Here is a 19,390-nt window from a genome sequence, read left to right as displayed (position 1 = left end):
ATTATAGGTTCATTATAATATTGCTATAAAGTTCATATTTTATTTTCTTCATTTTATCATTATTCATCCTCAATGTTTTCAATTTCAACAAATGATACGAGTGGCTTATGATAGATAAAATATGATACAAATTCTTTGGTTTCGATGTTGTCAAAAAAAATACCCAAACGGACCGAAGAAACAGACTTACAAATTTCTTCCATTTTCGTCTACTTGTATTCATATAAAAATTTATGTCTCTTCCCACCAAAGCTAAATGTATTAGTATATTTCTTCTTGTATTTATTCAAGGCTGAAATCCCGGCGGTACTGCAATACCGGGCCAACCCGTGGCAGAGGTGCAGAGCAAGCCCCTAAAACACTCCGCCCATTTTCAAAAATTAGTTTAACATTTGTTGTCCTCCGATGGAGGATCTATCAGATGTTAAGCTGATAACCACACTACCTAGTCAATACATTTTAAATAATAAACCTTTTGAGAATTACACGCTCACAAAAAAAAAACTAATGTACGAAATATTTATACCGATTCACTTAAACTGACTTTCAGTATCTAAACCAAAAATAGATAAGCCAAAAAACTGTTTTCAATAAATAATCAGAAATGTCCTACAATGCAAATTTCAAAAAAAAAAAAATTCCATTTTCGTCTACATGTATTCATATAAAAATTTATGGCTCTTCCCACCAAAGCTAAATGTATTAGTATATTTTTTTTTGTATTTATTCTAAGCCGAAATCCCGGCGGTACTGTAATACCGGGCCAACCCGTGGCAGAGAAGGAGCAAGCCCCTAAAACACTCCGCCCATTTCCAAAAATCGGTTTAACATTTGTTGTCCTCCGATGGAGGATATATCAGATGTTAAGCTGATAACCACACTACCTAGTCAATACATTTTAAATAATAAACCTAATAAAACTTTTGAGAATTACACGCTCACAAAAATTATTTATATCAACATATAATATAACGCTTCGTAACTAAATAACTTTTAGGCCAGCGGCGACAGCATGGCGCGGTAGCCGAGCGACTAGCAATGTGAGCTTCCGATCCAAAATCCTTGGTTCGAATCACAAGAAAAAATAAAAGTTATTTTTATTTAGTTCGTCGCTACTTTTATATCAACATATAATATAACGCTTCGTAGCCAAGTTGGTCGCTTTTTTCGTTTCACTTTTCCTCAAATCACTCCCAACGATTCTAAAGAAGTTTTCACTTCAAAAAAACAACAACATTTGTTACTTGAGTTTACTTTTGGTTGGTGTAACTTCCGTTGACTTCGGGTGACTTTCAATTGATCTTGGCCGCAGTTACTAAAATAAACAATTTTGTACAACTAAGAGCGTAAGAAACGAAAATACGTGTTGTGCCGAATGCAATGCTTAGTAACAACAAAATCATTGTTTAGCTTTCACTCTCAGTAGATTTACATTTGCACTTTGGTGTTGTTACGTTTAATATAGTGAGAAAGTAAAATCTACAAACTGCTAACTACAAAAAAAAGAAAATAAAAATAAAAAATAAAAAATATATATACATATAAAATAAATAAATGGACTTAAATGAAGAGTTAGAAAACTTGAATGAGTATATTAGCGCTGAAACAAAAACAAACATGGCTGAGGAACAAAAACAAAGAGAACTAGTTATGCAAAATATTCAGTTAATTCAGCCTTTTGATGGTGATGTAAACTATTTAGCACTATATATTGACAGCATTGATTCCATATTGCCTGAGGTTGTACCAACGCATCCAGCAGAGCGAGCTTTTTATTTCAATTGCATTTTATGTACTTTACGAGGGGCAGCGTTGGACGTCGTAAGAAGGGAGCAGCCGTCAAATTGGACAATCCTAAGAGAACTTTTGGTTGATGAGTTCGGGGAACATACCCCAATTCCGACTCTTATATTGCAAGTTAGTAATATAAAATTAAGAAGTAATGTTCGTATTCTATGTGAAGAAATAAATTATGAAATTTGTAGAATTAAAGATTGCATTAAATTAAAACCTGTAAGTAGCTCTACTAAAACATTTTTGATAAATGAATTAGAACAACTAAGTTTGAAAACCCTCAAAAGAGAATTGCCTAATCATTTAACAGCATTAATTAATGCTAATCTAGCAACTAGTGTAAAATCTGCAATTAAAATTTTAAAAGAGAATGATGCATTTGATTATGAATATAAACGGGATGTAAGAAACAGTTCAAGGGCTCCCCATTACTCTAATAATAATAGATTTCAAAAAGGTGGATTTGTGAACTCTACTTTAACCGGTAGAAATCATCACTATCAAACATTAAATAATAACAACTTTCATACAAGAGGAGTCCCATCAGATAATACTAATTTAAGCCATAATCAATCCAGGCAGATAAATGTAGGCCAATTTTGCGCACAAAAGCATTGCCCTCATTTATTTAATAGCCCTACTAGCGCAATTCCAAGCAATGTCTTGCAAACGAATTCATTGCAAGCCGGAAAGTTTAGCCCGGCTGACTCAAACCAGTCTAGAATACGTAGATACGGTCAACCTGAACCAATGGATCACGATGATTCGAATTTTCAATTAGAAGCCTCGGAGAACTACCCTCAATTAAATTGACACTCAACAACAAAAAGATAAAATTTTTAATACATACGGGATCGTCTGTTAGTTTAATTAAACCATGCATACTCAGCAATGAAGCAATTAAAGTAAAGCCAATAATTTGAAAAACTGCAACCGGAAAAGTCGTGCTAGACAAAGTGCAGGAAGCAATTGCGTTTAATAAGCAAAATTTAAAATTCTATGTGTACAATTTTTCTAACAACTACGAAGGACTTTTAGGTTATGATATACTGAAAAAATTAAATTCGAAAATAAATCTTGAAAATAACACTCTTCATTTAAGTGGAATGCTTTCTAAGTTTTCAGATAGCAAGAACTCCTTAGAGAATTTTGATAGTCTTCTAAATATTATAAATGATGACGACGAAGAAACAAAATTTAGATTAAGCCATTTAAATATCGAGAAATGTAAAAGCCTCAAAGGGTTATTAAACAAATTTAAACACATATTTTATAAGGATGGAGACCACCTTACTTTTACCCACAAAATTAAACATAGAGTCAAAACAATTCATGAGGACCCTATATATGTGAAATCTTACCGATATCCGGAAGTGCAAAGCGGAAGTGGATAAGCAAATAATGGAAATGCTGAAGCAAGAAATTATTTGCCATACCGATTCTCCGTACTCTGCACCGCTATGGGTTGTGCCTAAAAAGCCAGATCACTCTGGGAATGATAAATGGAGAATAGTTTTCGACTTTCGTAAGTTAAACACATTACCGTAGACGATAGGTACCCGATCCCAAACATGGATGAAATTTTAGGTAAGTTGGGTAAATGTATGTACTTTTCTACCTTGGACTTGGCACAGGGTTTCCACCAAATAGAAATGGACCCTGCCGACAGAAAGAAGACTGCTTTCTCTACGCAAGGAGGTCACTACGAATTTCTACGTATGCCACTTGGGCTGAAAAATGCCCCAGCCACATTCCAAAGGCTGATGAATACAGTATTGGAAGGGTTAATTGGTAAGAATTGTATGGTGTATTTAGATGATATTGTCATTTTTAGCACGTCCCTTCAGGAGCACATCGAATCGCTCGATAAAGTTTTCCAAAGATTATTCGATGCTAACCTTAAAGTAAAGCTTGCTAAGTGTGAGTTTCTGAAACACGAAACAGAGTTCTTGGGGCACATAGTAACCCCAGAAGGTATAAAGCCAAATCCGAATAAAATTAAAGCGATATTAAATTATCCTGTACCTCAAACAGAAAAACAGATTAAACAGTTTTTGGGTTTGGCTGGATTTTATCGCAAATTTATTAAAAACTTTGCCAAAATTACCAAACCGCTGACAAACTGTTTAAAAAAGGGAAATAGGATAAATTCGCAGGATAAAGAATACCTAAATGCCATAGATACTATAAAAATATTGATTACAGAAGATCCTATATTAGTGTACCCAAATTATGAAAAACCATTTACGCTAACTACAGACGCTTCTAACGTCGCCTTAGGGGCAGTGTTAAGCCAACAAAGCCATCCTATTTGCTTCGCGAGCCGCACTCTGAATAAGCATGAACTTCACTACTCTACGACAGAAAAAGAGTTATTAGCAATGGTTTGGGCCACTAAATATTTTAGACCATATTTGTTTGGTAGGAAATTCACTATAAATAGCGATCATAGACCACTTCAATGGCTACATAATTTGAAACAGCCAAATGCAAAGCTGCAAAGGTGGAAGATTCGCCTCAATGAGTATGACTTCGACGTGAAATACATCCCGGGAAGGGAAAATCATGTTGCAGATGCACTTTCTCGCATTAAAGTTGAGGAATGTTGATAAATGGGGTTATTGACTCCCCATCGCTACTCGAGAAAATCTATTTCAATATTCCTCAGCGAAATTTACGGAATCATGATTTTTTCTGGTTAGGGATGGCAAGAACTAATTATGCGTCCAATGCTCCGATTTCTAGAACTCTGGGCGATTTTAATTCGCTTCCAAATCATACTGGCTTGGTTTTCTGCTCCACAAAGAATCACTTCAAATTGGTTCTAAATGAATTGTTGAACTAAATTCTTAGTATTTATCTAATCTTCTTCTGTAAATTATAAAAAATGTATTCTTTTTCTTTCACTCATTATAATTGAAACTAGTTAATTATAAGTTTAATTTTACTTTGATTAATTTATTTAGCATTAATCTGTTTTCATAGTCTGTAAGAAACACTGTATTTTTAGACTATTAATGAATTAAATAAATAAATAAATAAATAAATAAATGTAATGTAGAAGAAGATAAAATCGCTTCTAATTGTGCAACCATTCATTCCGCTGATGAGGACAGCGAAAGTTTTATTCACATAACTGAAAGACCCTTAAATGTACATAAAAATCAACTCAAAATAGTAAGAGGAAAACAAAATAGTAGCAACACAAAAAAGTTTTCACGAATAATTTTACTTTGGTTACGTATAAAGATCTAACCACAGATTATATAGGGTGATCAATCATGAGGTGCTTTTTTCAATAGTTAAAAAAAAAACAAAAATGTAAATTATGTTCAAAACCTTTATTTATCATTTGAAAGGACATTCTTTGACATTTACTTTTTGAATATGACTTCATTCAAATGTTGGCCGCAACTACGCTTAAGGTGGTCCATTCTGAAGGTCCAATTTTCAATCACTCGTTCGAGCATTTCGATTGGTATGTCGTGAATAACACGCGTAATGTTGGCTTCCAGAGCTTCAATCGTAGCTGGTTTATCAGCATAGACCTTGGACTTCACGAATCCCCAAAGAAAAAAGTCCAAAGGTGTGATATTACAAGATCTTGGTGGCCAACTCACAGGTCCTAAACGTGAAATCAGCTGCTCTCCGAAATGACTTCTCAATAAAGTCATTGTTTCACGAGCTGTATGGCAAGTGGCTTGTCACAGAACGCTGATTTTCATAATACAGTTGAACAATTTGTAGACGTTGTTGCGGTGTGAGTCTTTCCATGATGAAATGCCAAACGCTGTTCAACAAATCCGTCGATACGAACGTTAGGAAATGACAAATATGGGATAATGTGTTTATCTAATATACTTGTTAGCTCATTGAGTAGGTTCGTTTAGGTATGTATACGTTTCTTACGGGACGATTTTTTCATTCTAGACGAGATATGCCAGTTATTTGTTTATTTATTTAGACTAATACAACAACGACAGGTTATATTCTACGGTTAGATACTAATAGTATTACATTATAATGCATTAAAATTGATGCAAATTGAACCTAACACTACATTATTGATGAAGGGTAAAATTTAAAGAAAAAGAAAGAGTTATACAAGAATTTAGCCTCTACTTCTCTTTAGAGACCAATGACGCGGATTAAATAGTGATAATTATAATTTACTGTATATACTACTTAACTAATGTTATTTTAAAGTGCAAAGTTTTTTTAGTACGCCTGATATTATTTATGCGAGAGCAATGGCGGCCGCCGTAGCCGAATGGGTTGGTGCGTGATTACCTTTCGGAATTCACAGAGAGATCGTTGGTTCGAATCTCGGTGAAAGCAAAATTAATAAAAACATTTTTCTAATAGCGGTCGCCCCTCGGCAGGCAATGGCAAACCTCCGAGTGTATTTCTGCCATGAAAAAGCTCCTCATAAAAATATCTGCCGTTCGGAGTCGGCTTGAAACTGTAGGTCCCTCCATTTGTGGAACAACATCAACACGCACACCACAAATAGGAGGAGGAGCTCGGTCAAGCACCTAACAGAAGAGTACGCGCCAATTATTTATTTTTATTTATTTAATGGGAAGAGTGTTCGAGTGGGTTTGCAATTTTTTTGAGATATAATATTTTACCCTACTTTTTCTACTAAGGGTATTTGAAGATCTCTATGTATGTATGTTAGTGTTTATGACATACCATGGGGCTACTGGTATTGTTCTTAGTACTTTGGATTGCAGACTGCATATGATGTATTATATTACAAGCATATAAGTATACAGGGTTTGATTGAAAAGTAATGAGCCTTATTTTTTTAAGCAGTTTTATTAAACCTTTTGGCTTATAGAATTAATATTCTTCAAAATAGGACCATTGAGCGTCAATACACCGCTGGTAGCGGTCCTTCCACTGCAGGAAACATTTTTTAAACGCATCCTCCGGAATCGCGTTCAATTCGGTTTTCAGTGTTTTGGATCGCCTCGATGGAGTCGCATCTCAAGTTTTCCGGTCACGATTTTCCGCACATTGTAATAAGTTAAATTTCACTCTTCACTGATCTCACGTAGACTAGCACGACGGCCAATGTTTAAAAATTCACCAACCCGGTTCACATCTTCGTCTGTTTGCGTCGTCGAAGGCCTTCCAGATCACTGTTCGTCTTCGATGTCGTCCCGGCCTTCCTTGAACGAATTGTGCCGTTTTACCTGGGCACTGGACAGAGAGTGGTCCCCGTAAGCCTCCTTGAGTAGCCCAATGGTTTCGGTACTCGTTTTGTTTAGCTTTACGCAAAAAATTAACTGCACCGCTGTTGCCAGCGAACTGGGACCAGTTTCTATTGGAAGGGGAAGGTCCAACGATCATTTTCGCCCACCAGCCGATTTGGTTGATCGCTTGGCAGACGCTTCGCGCGGGAAGGCTCATTACTTTTCAATCAAACCCTGTACTTTTGAATCAAACCCTGTAATTATGTCAGTATAGGGTTTTGCAATCAGAGGTGTTATTTTGATATTCAAAGAAAAAAACGGACACGCTTACAAGACAATATCTTTTCATGAAATTTTCCATAACCATTTTGCAAAGTGGCTGCTCTATGTCCTCGATAGCATCACGAATTCCATCTTTGAGGTCTTGAATCGACCCTGGACTTTTGGCGTTGACCGTCTCTTTCATGTGGCCCCAAAGAAAAAAGTCACAAGGTGTTAAATCACAATATCTCGGTGGCCAATTGTGATAACCTCTTCGAGAGATAACACGGTCCGGAAACTTTTCCCGTAAAAGATCAATAGTTTCGTTACCTGTGTGGCATGTAGGGCCGTCTTGTTGAAAATAAACGTTGTTCAAATCAATACCATCCAATTCTGGCCTAAAAAATCGTTAATCATCTCTCGATAGCCTTTTATATTTTTAATTAACACCTGTTATTAGCAAACCCTTTAGAAGGGATAGTGCTCCAAAGTTGTACACCACGGTACATTAAATAATTTATTTATTTCCGAACGTTTTGAAACATGGCTCCCCTTCGTTTTTCAAAACTTGTTTTAGTTTCTTCTCCGCGTTCTCTTCAGGCCATACATTTAGTTTAGAAAATTACTTTCATTCAATTCAAAGTAAAAAATGTGTGAAAATATTACAAAATTAAGGATCAATTTACTATTGCTCAATATCACAAGCTAGTGCCTTGACTATGGCCTTGAGAACGTCTAGAAACGAGTCGCAAGCTGCCCGACAATGATTCAGCGCCTCGAGACTGGTGAATCTTTTAGTTTGGACTTTGCTCTCAAAAATGGCCCAAAGAGAATAATCCATTGGATTCGCGACTGGTGTATTTGAGAGCCATTATGTGGACGTTATGAAGTTCAGAACGTTGTTTTTTAGCCATTCTTTGTTCCCTCGAGCTTTGTGAGACGGTGCCGAGTAGTGTTGAAACGTCCATGATCTGCCACGGAAATATCCGTTTGCTCACGGCTTCAAAGCCACCTCCAGAATACTTTCCCGATTATATTTTGGATTTTCGCATTTACCTTGACACCAGGCTCGATGAAAACGATTGGAGAGAGTCCGTCTGCGGTTACAGTGGCTCAAACATTACCTGTGACGAGTACTGGAAGTTGTGAGACGGCGCCGAGTCCTGTTGAAACGTCCATGATCTGCCACCGAAATGTCTGTTTGCTCACGGCTTCAAAGACACCTCCAGAATATTTTCCCGATTATATTTTGGATTTTCGCATTTACCTTGACACCAGGCTCGATGAAAACGATTGGAGAGGGCCCGTCTGCGGTTACAGTGGCTCAAACATTACCTGTGACGAGTACTGCCTCCTGGTGGCCAAGCGATGACTCGCATGAACGTACGGTTCGCTTTGAAAAATTTTCTCATCAGAAAACACAATGTTCGGAAGTTGACAGCTTTCGGCCAAGCGAAGCAACTCCTTCACTCTCTCAAGTCTGACATGTTGCTGCTTTGGTGTGAGGCCATACGCTTTTTGCGCATTTTTCAGTATGCGGCAGATGCTACGGTCAGATATTTACAGTTTTTTTGCCGTTTGATTGGCACTTCCTCGAGGACTTCGCTCGAGCCGCTTCTTTATTGTTTGAACCATGTCACGTGACGTTGCAGCCTTTTGATCGGTAAAATGCTTCCGCGTGCTTGTAATCAATACTCTGGACTGTCATTTAGCCAACTAACAGACAGCTGATGCCCATGCATCTGCTTTTCTTTTTGAGCAGTTTTTTTCTGCCATAGGGTTTTTGTAGCCATCACTGCAACTAACCTTCATATCTAGCTTTCTTGAATGGTATTTTGACTGTCTCGGGGGCACAAAATCAAGACGGTTTCGTCTGTGGGTAATGGTATTATAAAGTTGTTGGCATTTATTTAGCATGAACCTCATGTATGTCTTGCATTAAAATTGCCACCTGTTTAAAAGCGGCACCCCAATGTGTGTTGCTGAAATTTTTGAGTTTATGGCACGATTTTCTAGGCATACTGAAGTGATTTGCATACACTTGGCAAATTAAAGTTCGAGAGAGTATTGATATTGTGAAAAGTCTTTATTATCGGGGAAGAACTTTAGAGCAAACCTGCCGACCAAAGGTTCCTTTTAAATAAAACATTTTTTTTTTTATTTAGTTAGGGCAAATGACTGCCTTCCAACCACCAGGCTAAGACTGAATTGACCGCCTTCTGATAGAATGGCTTTATTTTATACTTTCTTTTTCTCTTCTCATCAATAAAATATATAATTACAACTAAACATTGTTACAAGTAAAAATCAATAACAAAATTATAAATATAAATACTATACAATAAAATTTTGCTTAAGCTGACTTAAATTTAAATGGGTCTCTGAACTTGACAGTAAGCTATGGTTTTGCTTTGGAGTGAGGTATCATATGACAGAAAAAATGTATTTGGCGTGTGCCTTTATGTTATGTGTTTCAAAAAAAAAAGAAAAAAATTTTTGTCATTGAAATTAAAGTGTTTATTTGACAACAATTGAAATGGTTTAAATAATTTAAGTTTGAGTTCATTTACCTATTAAAAATATATTTAAAGAATTCCAAAGAAGTTTGAAAGTGAAGTGAAGGTTAAGATTGAAAATTACAGTGCTAAAAAATTTAGTTAAATTGTGGCAGTTCAGTAGTTTTCAATAAAAATAATTTTATGACTTTAAAAGTTTCTTAGTATATTTAAATTTATATTTAATTGTATGTTTTATAATAAATTGTTCTTTAATTTATTCAATATGATAACATTTAAGGTGATTTTGTATTTCTTAACGGTATTATTATGATATTCCTTAAGCTTATTGTTAATTTGTAATACAGAATTGACTCCTTTACGCTCCACTATGAGATAAGGGCCATGATATGGACTTTGCTGTTTGCTTCTAGTTTCTAGTTTTACAAATACCCAGTCACCTACTTTTAATTCTGATGTGCTACTGCTCTTGTCATATAGTTCTTTTCTCTTATGTTTTGTTAGTTTTATCAGCTCTTGTGCCCTAAGAAGTGGCTCTTTTAGTCTAAGTTTCATCTCATTTGCGTAATTGTTTAAGTTATATACTGGTTGATTGTCCTTGATTATGTCAGTTGGTAAGCGTGGAAGTTTTCCGTATATTAACTTGTACGGTGAAAATTCCGTCCTATGTTCGGTGTGGTATTAAAAGCAAATGCAAAATAAGGTAGCCATTCGTGATTTTCTACGAAGTGTAACAGAAATTCATTTAGGACTCTGTGACTCCTTTCAACTGTTATTGTCTGATGGTGATAGGGTGCTGAAAAGGTCTGCTTTATATTTAGTATTTCGCATATATATTTCATTAATTCATTTGCAAACTCTGTACCTCGATCAGATTTTAATGTATTAAAATGTCCGTATTTTAGTATAACCTGTTCTACTAGTGCCTTTGCGATAGAAATTGCTTCTTTAGTTTTCATTGGGAATAAGATTACGTATTTTGTCAGTTCGCATCTTAAATTTTCAAATCTTGTACTAGGTGTGTCCGTTATTGTCATTTTTTCTTTTATATATGTACTTTGTCTGTTTGTTTCGAGTACATTCTTTACAACTGTTTATATATTGTTTTATTATTTTTCTCATGTTCTTCCATATGTATTTTTGTTTAAATTTTAAGATAGTTTTTCTTATACCCAGGTGTCCTCCTAGTGCAGAGTTGTGATACTCAAATTATAAATTTTTTATAATTTCCTCGTCATTTATTTATTTTGGGGCTTTATATAAAATTATTCTTAAGGGTCTTAAATTTTGTTCTAATTTTTCAGTTTGCAACTTGTTGAATGCTTTCTTAAAATTTTCAATATTCATTTCTTTTAATAAATTATCTTTTTCTATCGTTAGCTTTTCTATATTTCTTTTAGTCGCTATTGATGATAGTTTCACCATGATTGAAACGTATTTCAGAGGCTTTCATTTTTTCTTCGTATACGAATTTTAATCTTTTTATATTTCTTATATCGGCTATGGACGTACAATCCCAAATGTGAAGTTGGCCTGAATTCGAATGAGAGTTGTAGTTCTCCTTGTCTACCCTGGTGTTATTTTTGGCAGACATTACCCTTGTTATTACAAACATTTTATTATTTTCATCACAATCCGTTGGTATCATTTTTTTTAGTATGTCTGAGTCTATCTTTATTCGTGATAATGCATCGGCATTTGTGTTCATTTTGCCTTGCTTGTAGACTATTTCGAAATCATAGTCTGACAAATAAAATCTAATCCGCATCATCTTGGACGAAGGATTTTTGTGTGAAAATAAGGAGATAAGTGGTCTGTGGTCCGTTACCACGGTGAATTTTCTACCCATTAGGTATGGACGGAAGAAATTTATTCCCCAGTGAATCGCGAGTAGTTCTTTTTCTATGACCGATTTATTTATATCATGTTTTACTAAAGTTTTGCTTGCATATGATATAGGCAAATCTTTTCCTATTTCTCCTTGACTAAGTACTGCACCGAGTGCGAAATTAGATGCGTCTGTTGTGAGCACAAATGGTTGCTCGAAATTTGGATATTTTAAGATAGGTGGATTGATTAGTTTTCCTTTTAGTGATTCGAATGCTTTCTGACATTCGTCAGTCCAATCAAATACTTGCCCCTTCTTTACAAGATTATTTAGGCACTTGGTTATTTGAGCAAAATTGTGTACAAAACGTCTATAAAATTGCAAAAAGCTACAAATCTCCTAACCTCGTCACTATTTTTGGATACCCCGCTTCACTTCAAATTTTGATGGGTCTGTTTTTGTGCCATCTTGCGTGATCAGATGCCCTAGGTACACGACTTCGGATTTTAAAAATACGCACTTTCTCGCATTTAGTTTTGAGTTATATTTTCGTAGTCTTTCAAAAACTGCAATTAAATTACTGTTGTGGTGTTTTAGACTACAGCCAAACACTATAATATCGTCTACGTATAAAAGTACATTGCTATCTAAACCACTCAAAGCTATTGTGAGCATTCTTTGAAAGCTATTGCTAGACATTTTGAGTCCAAATGGTAAACGTTTAAACTGGTAATGACCTTGGCTTGTGGAGAATGCAGTCAAGTGTCTTGAGTGTTTGTCTAGTGTTATCTGGTGAAAAGAGCTTGTCATGTCGAGCATTGAAAAATATTTTGCGCGACCCAGTTTGTCTAGTACGTCTTCTATTCTTGTCAACGGATATTTAGCATTAATTATCTTTTTGTTTAGTTGTCTATAGTCTACTACAATCCTCCATTTTTTGTTTGTCTCCGCTACTTTTCTTTGGTACAATCAAAAGTGGTGAATTATAGGCGCTCACTGATGGTTCCACTATATCGGTTTGCAATAAATTTTCTACTTGTTCTTCTATTTCTTCAAGCTGAGTGTGAGGTAATCTGTAATTTTTTATGTATACAGGTGTCTTATCGTTCATACTCAAATGTTGGGTATAAAAAGTACTAGTGCTCAAAGTTTCCCCTTCTATATGAAAAATATCTGAGAACTGCTCGAAAATTTTATATAATGAATCCCTTGCAATTTTGTCATCTGAATCTAAATTCAAAATTTTTATTAATTTTTGAAAACGTGTTTTGTCAAAATTATCTTTATTTTTCTGGTTAATATGTAATAGTTATTTAAGGGTTCTGTTTCAAGATTTTGATTTTTTATACGAATTTCGCTGTCGTTAACGTAGTAGTAGTCTTATGTGAGCAAATCCTTCCTTGGGTATTATGGAGTTTCCTAGAAATACGCCTTTTTGAATTTCTTTATTGAACACGACGCTGTCTTTAGTTAGATCTAATTTTACTCGGTGAATTATTTCTGATCTTGCAAGAATAATTATATCCGAAACTTCAGATAAATCTGAATGAATGGGTAAAATGATCTCTTCATCATCAATAACGAGTGTTGTAGTATAGGTTTCTAAATGGATTTTGCAAAGGCAATCTTTCAGAAATTTGTCGTCTACTATATTGAATTTTTGGATATGCGATTTCTCTCCAAAATCTAATTTTATGTCTGTTACTCCTTTGAGTAAATAATTTCGTTTGATATCACTGTTAATTTGCATTTATCTTGGTCATTGAAAAATAAGTCGCCATTTAGATACGTCTGCTCCCGTGTCTATTATGAAAGTTAGATTTGTATTTGAGTCTGCACATCTTAAAGAAATTATATTCGTAGCATTATTTGAAATTCTAAAAATATTTAATTTTGGGTACCCGGGGATTGACTCTCGTTCATTTGTCCTTCCTCCGGGGCAAACTCGTTTCCCTGTTGCATTACTCTAATTATGTTATTATTATTATTAAAGCTTCCGCGGTTGTAAGTGTTCCCACGGTTATTGTTTTGTCCCCTGTTGTGCCCACGATTGTAGTGATTTCCAAAATTATTATTGTATCTAAAATTATTGTTAAAATTATTTCTATATTATTATAATTGTTATTATTAGCTCCAAAATAGTTATTTGCATTATGATTTTGTCCACGGTGTCCATGATTAATAAAAAAATAAATAATTGGCGCGTACACTTCTGTTAGGTGTTTGGCCGAGCTCCTCCTCCTATTTGTGGTATGCGCTGATGTTGTTCCACAAATGGAGGGACCTACAGTTTCAAGCCGACTCCGAACGGCAGATATTTTTATGAGGAGCTTTTTCATGGCAGAAATACACTCGGAGGTTTGCCATTGCCTGCCGAGGGGCGACCGCTATTAGAAAAATGTTTTTATTAATTTTGCTTTCACCGAGATTCGAACTAACGACCTCTCTGTGAATTCCGAATGGTAATCACGCACCAACCCATTCGGCTACGGTCCATGATTACCTCTGTAATTATTTCCACGGTGTGAATTTTGTCCAACATAGTTTTGGTTAAAGGTATTACGTCCTTGTTTATTTGTGTTATTATGTCCTCTGTAATTGTTTCGTCCTCTGACATTGTTTTGATTAAAAAACATAATTTGTCCAGACGTACTGGTAGTTCTTTCTAGGTCTTTTGCCAAGTTTATGGCTTCTTGTAGTGTTTTCGTTTGGGTTAAGCATATCGCTTGTCTCAGGTTGTCGTTTAGATTATTTTTGAAAATGGTTAAGCCATATTTTTGGTTATTTCTAATGACGTCGTCTTTTCTTTCGTTCGTTACTGTTCCTTCCATCTCTGCGATGTGTAATGTATTCAATTCAGAAATAAGTTGCAGAATATGGTCACTGAATGTAGCCACATTTTGATTTCTCTGCCTGTAGCAATTGAGTTTGGAGCATTGTACATTTCTGGAATGGTTAATGGATTCTTGTACAGCTTTGTTAGTTCAATTTGTAATTTATCAAAATTGTCAATTGGGTCTAGAATTCCAATTGCTGTCCTTACTTTGTTGTTCAATTTTACTTCCCTAATAAATCCTATAAATGTTTTTTTTACTCTGTTCATTTAGTGTCTTGTAGATCAATTCTGTGATTTTTAAAAATGATGGTAAGTCCCTGGAGTTTCCCGTAAATTCTGGGACTACTTTTAACGATGTATTTATATCGAATTCTGACATGTTTTGTGTTGAAATATTATTTGAGCCGCTCTGTTCTGATTTGTCTTGATCGTTTTTCTGTTCTGTTAATCGTCCTTTTGTCTCAGTGTATAATTTCTGAAATTTTGTTTTTAAGATCGTGAGTTCTTTGTAATCTATGTCAGGGCTAGTTTCAAGTTTTTCAAATTCAATTTTCAAGTTCTTTACGTCTTTTAATTTTTGTAATAAAGTTTTTACTTTATATTCTTTTGTTCCCTGTTCTTTTATGTTTTCTAACATCCCTAACAGAGTCCTTACAATTTCTTCAATATTTTCCATTTAAAATGTAAATATAGAATTTCATTTTATTGTATGATATATATTTTTTTTGTTTTATTAATACATTAACAATTTCAAAAAAATTTTATTATAATTTTTTTTTTTAATTTAATTTGCTTAGCATTTTTTTGTCTTAAACTATTTCCCTACTTTTATTCAAGTGTTTGTGTAAGTATGTTTTATAATATTTATTAATTCTGTGTACAATGTATAAAATTATGACAAAGATAGTGAATAAAATGATCACATCAAGTGTTATTATTTTGTTTTCTCAAAAGCTGCTGTTGTTGGCTGCTGTTTGGCTTAGCATGATTTCCTCCTTCTTTTCTGGTGACCACCAGTTCCCCATAAGCGTAACTTTATGTATTTTCTATGATTTCCCAAATTTTCTTTTTCCTCTGATGTATTTGCCTTAAGTTCTTTCTTTACTTGTTCTAGAGCAAGGTCAGCTGCTAACGCTTTTGAGAAATTATTGCTTGCTTGTTGGTTCACTGTTCTTCTTTTTATGACATGAAGTTTAGCTTTTTCCCCTCTAAGGCGTTTTTTATATCCTCCTCGGGTTTTTAGTTTCAGATTTTCCTTGGGGATAGCCACACGATGGGTATCTTTGTTATGCTCAACTCTATTTTTGTACTGATGTACAAAAAGCTTCTTTGGACCTTCCATATAGTTGTTAAAAATTTAAAATTTTGGTTTAAAATTGAGTTTTTCAAATAAGTTCAAAAAGGGATTTCAGAATTTAAGGATCGTCCGCAGGATCGCCATGAAAAGTCTATATTATCGAGGAAGAGCTTTAGAGCAAACCTACCGACTAAAGGTTCCTTTTAAATAAAACATTTTAATTTTTGATTTAATTAGGGCAAATGACTGCCTTCTAACTACCGGGCTAAGACTGAATTGCCCGCCTTCTGATAGAATGGCTTTATTTTATACTTTCTTTTTGTCTTCTCATCAATAAAATATATAATTGCAACTAAACATTGTTACAAGTAAAAATCAATAACAAAATTATAAATTCAAAAAAAAAAACTATACAATAAAATTTTGCTTAGACAGACTTAAATTTAAATGGGTCTCTGAACTTGACAGTAAGCTATGGTTTTGCTTTGGAATGAGGTATCATATGACTGAAAAAATGTATTTGGCGTGTGCCTTTATGTTTTGGGCTTCAAAAAAAAGAAAAAGAATTTTGTCATTGAAATTAAAGAGTTTATTTGACAACAATGGCATTGACATTGAAATGGTTTAAATAATTTAAGTTTGAGTTCATTTACCTATTAAAAATATATTTAAAGAATTCCAAAGAAGTTTGAAAGTGAAGTGAAGGTACTCTACAATTGTCCATTTCTTGTAATAATTCCTGTTCTTCCGTGGACATATTCATTTAGGAGACATATGGAAATTATAGTTGTATCATAATAGCCGAAATAATCAAATGCGACTTTAATGGTTTATTTAATGATTAATGTAATTAAATTTATTAAATATTGAAAGAGGAATAGTAAAGCGTTTTTCAGTAAGAGCGTTTCAACTTTTTTTTTGAATAAAACACAAACGGTTTGACTTTTTTAGCTAATTTTTTTTTAATTATCGAGTTTGAATATATACATTTAAGTATGAAATTCGATTTCTTTTGCATGACCACCGCGTGCAAGTTTTACGAAGTCCAATCGTTGAACCCAATTTTCGACCACTCTTTTGCATAAATCGGCCGAAATTCCAGCAATTTCGCGTTCAATATTGGCTCTGAGCTCACAAATCGTCTCCGGCTTGTTACTGTAGACCAATGACTTCACATAACCCCAAAGAAAATAGTCTAGAGGCGTCAAATCACACGAGCACGGCGGCCATTCGACCGGTCCATTTCTGGAAATAATGCGCTCATCGAACTTACTCTTCAACTAATCAATTGTAGCGTGTGCTGTGTGGCTTGTGGCCCCGTCCTGTTAAAACCACATGTCGTCTAAGTCCATACCATTCAATTGCGGCCAAAAATAATCGTTTATCATGTCGCGGTATTGATTTCCATTCACAGTAACGTGGTGATCGTTCTCGTCAACGAAAAAATATGGGCCAATTACGCCGCCGGCATGTAAACCGCACCAAACAGTGATTTTTTCGGGATGCAACGGTGCCTCATGAATCACGTATGGATTGCTTTCTGCCCAGTAACGCATATTTTGCTTGTTGACAAAGCCATTGAGCCAAAAGTGAGCTTCATCACTGAAGATGATTTTTTGGAAAAAATGATCTTAAAGTAGCAGCAACAGAACGATTATTTTCATAAAAAATTTGCACAATTTGTAATTGTTGCTCAAGTGTGTAGCATTCCATGATGAAATGTATACTAATGAAGTTTACAAATGACAAGCGAAAAATACAAAATATTGCGTTGTTCGCCCTCCCTATCGGAAAAAAGTTGAAGCGCACCTATTGAAAAACGCCTTATTAAGCTCAATAACAGAATTCTATGCCAGGGACTCGACCGCGCGCTACCGACGCCAATCAACAACTGACTGCCCTTTTCCTCAGCTTGCGCTCTCTAGGATTGCCAGTTGACACTTGTTTGTGAGATTTGTTTCTGATACACTACATTGTGTTCAGTTAAGAATCTTTTGAAATCTAACTTGCAAATGTTGGTTAACACTAGCAAGCCAATTGGTTTTGATATTTAATCAAGTCCTGGAACATACTTTGCATTGGTGTCATTAATTGTGACATACATTGTGTGAGATTTAGGATCATTGATTCTATTTCACTATTGGAAGTGAATCCTTTTAGCTGCATGAGAACTATCCACATGGTTTAACAGCGCAGAACGGCAAACTGTATTAACATTTTTGTTCAGTAAGCTTTGGCAAGTCATCATGAATGTGTTCTCACAAATGGAGGGATCTACAGATTTAAGTCGACTCCGAACTGCAGATGGTTGCTTGTGAGGAGCTCTTTCATGGCAGATATACACTCGGAGGCTTGCCATGGTTTGCCGAGGGGCGGCCGCAGTTTGAACCAACTTTTTCTATCATTTCATTTATCACTTCCGAATGGTAGTCTCGCGCCAACCCATTCGGCTATGGCGGAGGATAGAGGAGGATGGTTCCATGTGTAGAAGTCCACGCAAGTGGGGAAAGTTACTGATCGCCATTCACTTGGGAGTGGCCAGGACGGTTCTTCTACATATGGTTCAAGCAGCTCATAACGACCGGGATTAGCCCACGTATCCTCTGGGTAGCTTCCGAACACCCGTTTGGGAGTGAGCTAACGTGAGAAGGCGAATCATTCCACTTAAAAACCTCCCCCAATGAAAACATACACAAAGCCTCGGATGAGAACTTCCAACACTGATGACGACCCCTGCAAACGAAATAAGGAATATGATTTGAGGGCATGCACCTGGAATGTCCGGTCCCTTAATGGGGAAGGTGCCTCTGCCCGGCTGGTTGATGTCCTCGTGAGAGTAAAGGCTGACATCACTGCCATCCAAGAGATGCGATGGACGGGGCAAGGTAAGAAAACCATAGGACCTTGCGACGTCTACTACAGCTGCCATGTAAAGGAGCGCAAATTCGGTGTCGGATTTGTTGTGGGAGAGAGACTTCGTCGCCAAGTACTGTCGTTCACTCCGGTGGACGAGCGTCTCGCAATAATCCGCATCAAAGCACGTTTTTTTAACATATCGCTAATTTGCGCCCACGCCCCGACGGAAGAGAAGGACGATGCGACCAAAGATTCCTTCTCTGAGCGCTTGGAACGTTCCTATGAGCGCTGCCCCCGCCACGCCATAAAAATCGTGCTTGGCGACTTCAACGCCAGGGTGGGCAAGGAGGGAATTTTTGGTCCCACAGTCGGAAAATTCAGCCTGCACAACGAAACATCCTGTAACGGACAGAGGCTGATCGACTTCGCCGGGGCCCGAAACATGGTAGTCTGCAGCACCGGATTCCAGCATAAAAAGATACACCAAGCTACCTGGCTATCTCCTGATCGAAAAACGCAGATCGATCATATTGTGATAGATGGAAGACACGCTTCCAGTGTATTAGATGTACGCACGATCCGAGGACCCAACATCGACTCGGATCATTACCTTGTTGCAGCCAAGCTGCGCACCCGCCTCTGTGCAGCAAAAAACGTACATCAACCTGCGCAAAGAATGTTTGACATCGAAAAGCTGCAATCACAACAGACAGCCAGAAGATTCGCCATTCGACTCTCACTCCTGCTCTCGGAGAGCACTGCCCAACAAACCGGCATGCGCGAGCAATGGAGCAACATTTC

General features: G+C 36.0%; 2 pseudogenes; both read right to left on the bottom strand.

The window, feature by feature from the left end:
* Positions 1-282: 282 nt before the first annotated feature.
* Positions 283-468, bottom strand: LOC129250967 (U2 spliceosomal RNA; annotated as a pseudogene).
* Positions 469-723: 255 nt separating this feature from the next.
* LOC129250970 (U2 spliceosomal RNA) lies at positions 724-907 on the bottom strand (annotated as a pseudogene).
* Between the last annotated feature and the right edge of the window lie 18,483 nt (positions 908-19,390).

The sequence above is a fragment of the Anastrepha obliqua genome, chromosome 6, assembly GCF_027943255.1.
Source record: "Anastrepha obliqua isolate idAnaObli1 chromosome 6, idAnaObli1_1.0, whole genome shotgun sequence".
NCBI lineage: Eukaryota > Metazoa > Arthropoda > Insecta > Diptera > Tephritidae > Anastrepha > Anastrepha obliqua.
The sequence above is the reverse complement of the archived record's forward strand: the minus strand, read 5'-3'. Positions and strand labels throughout refer to the sequence as shown.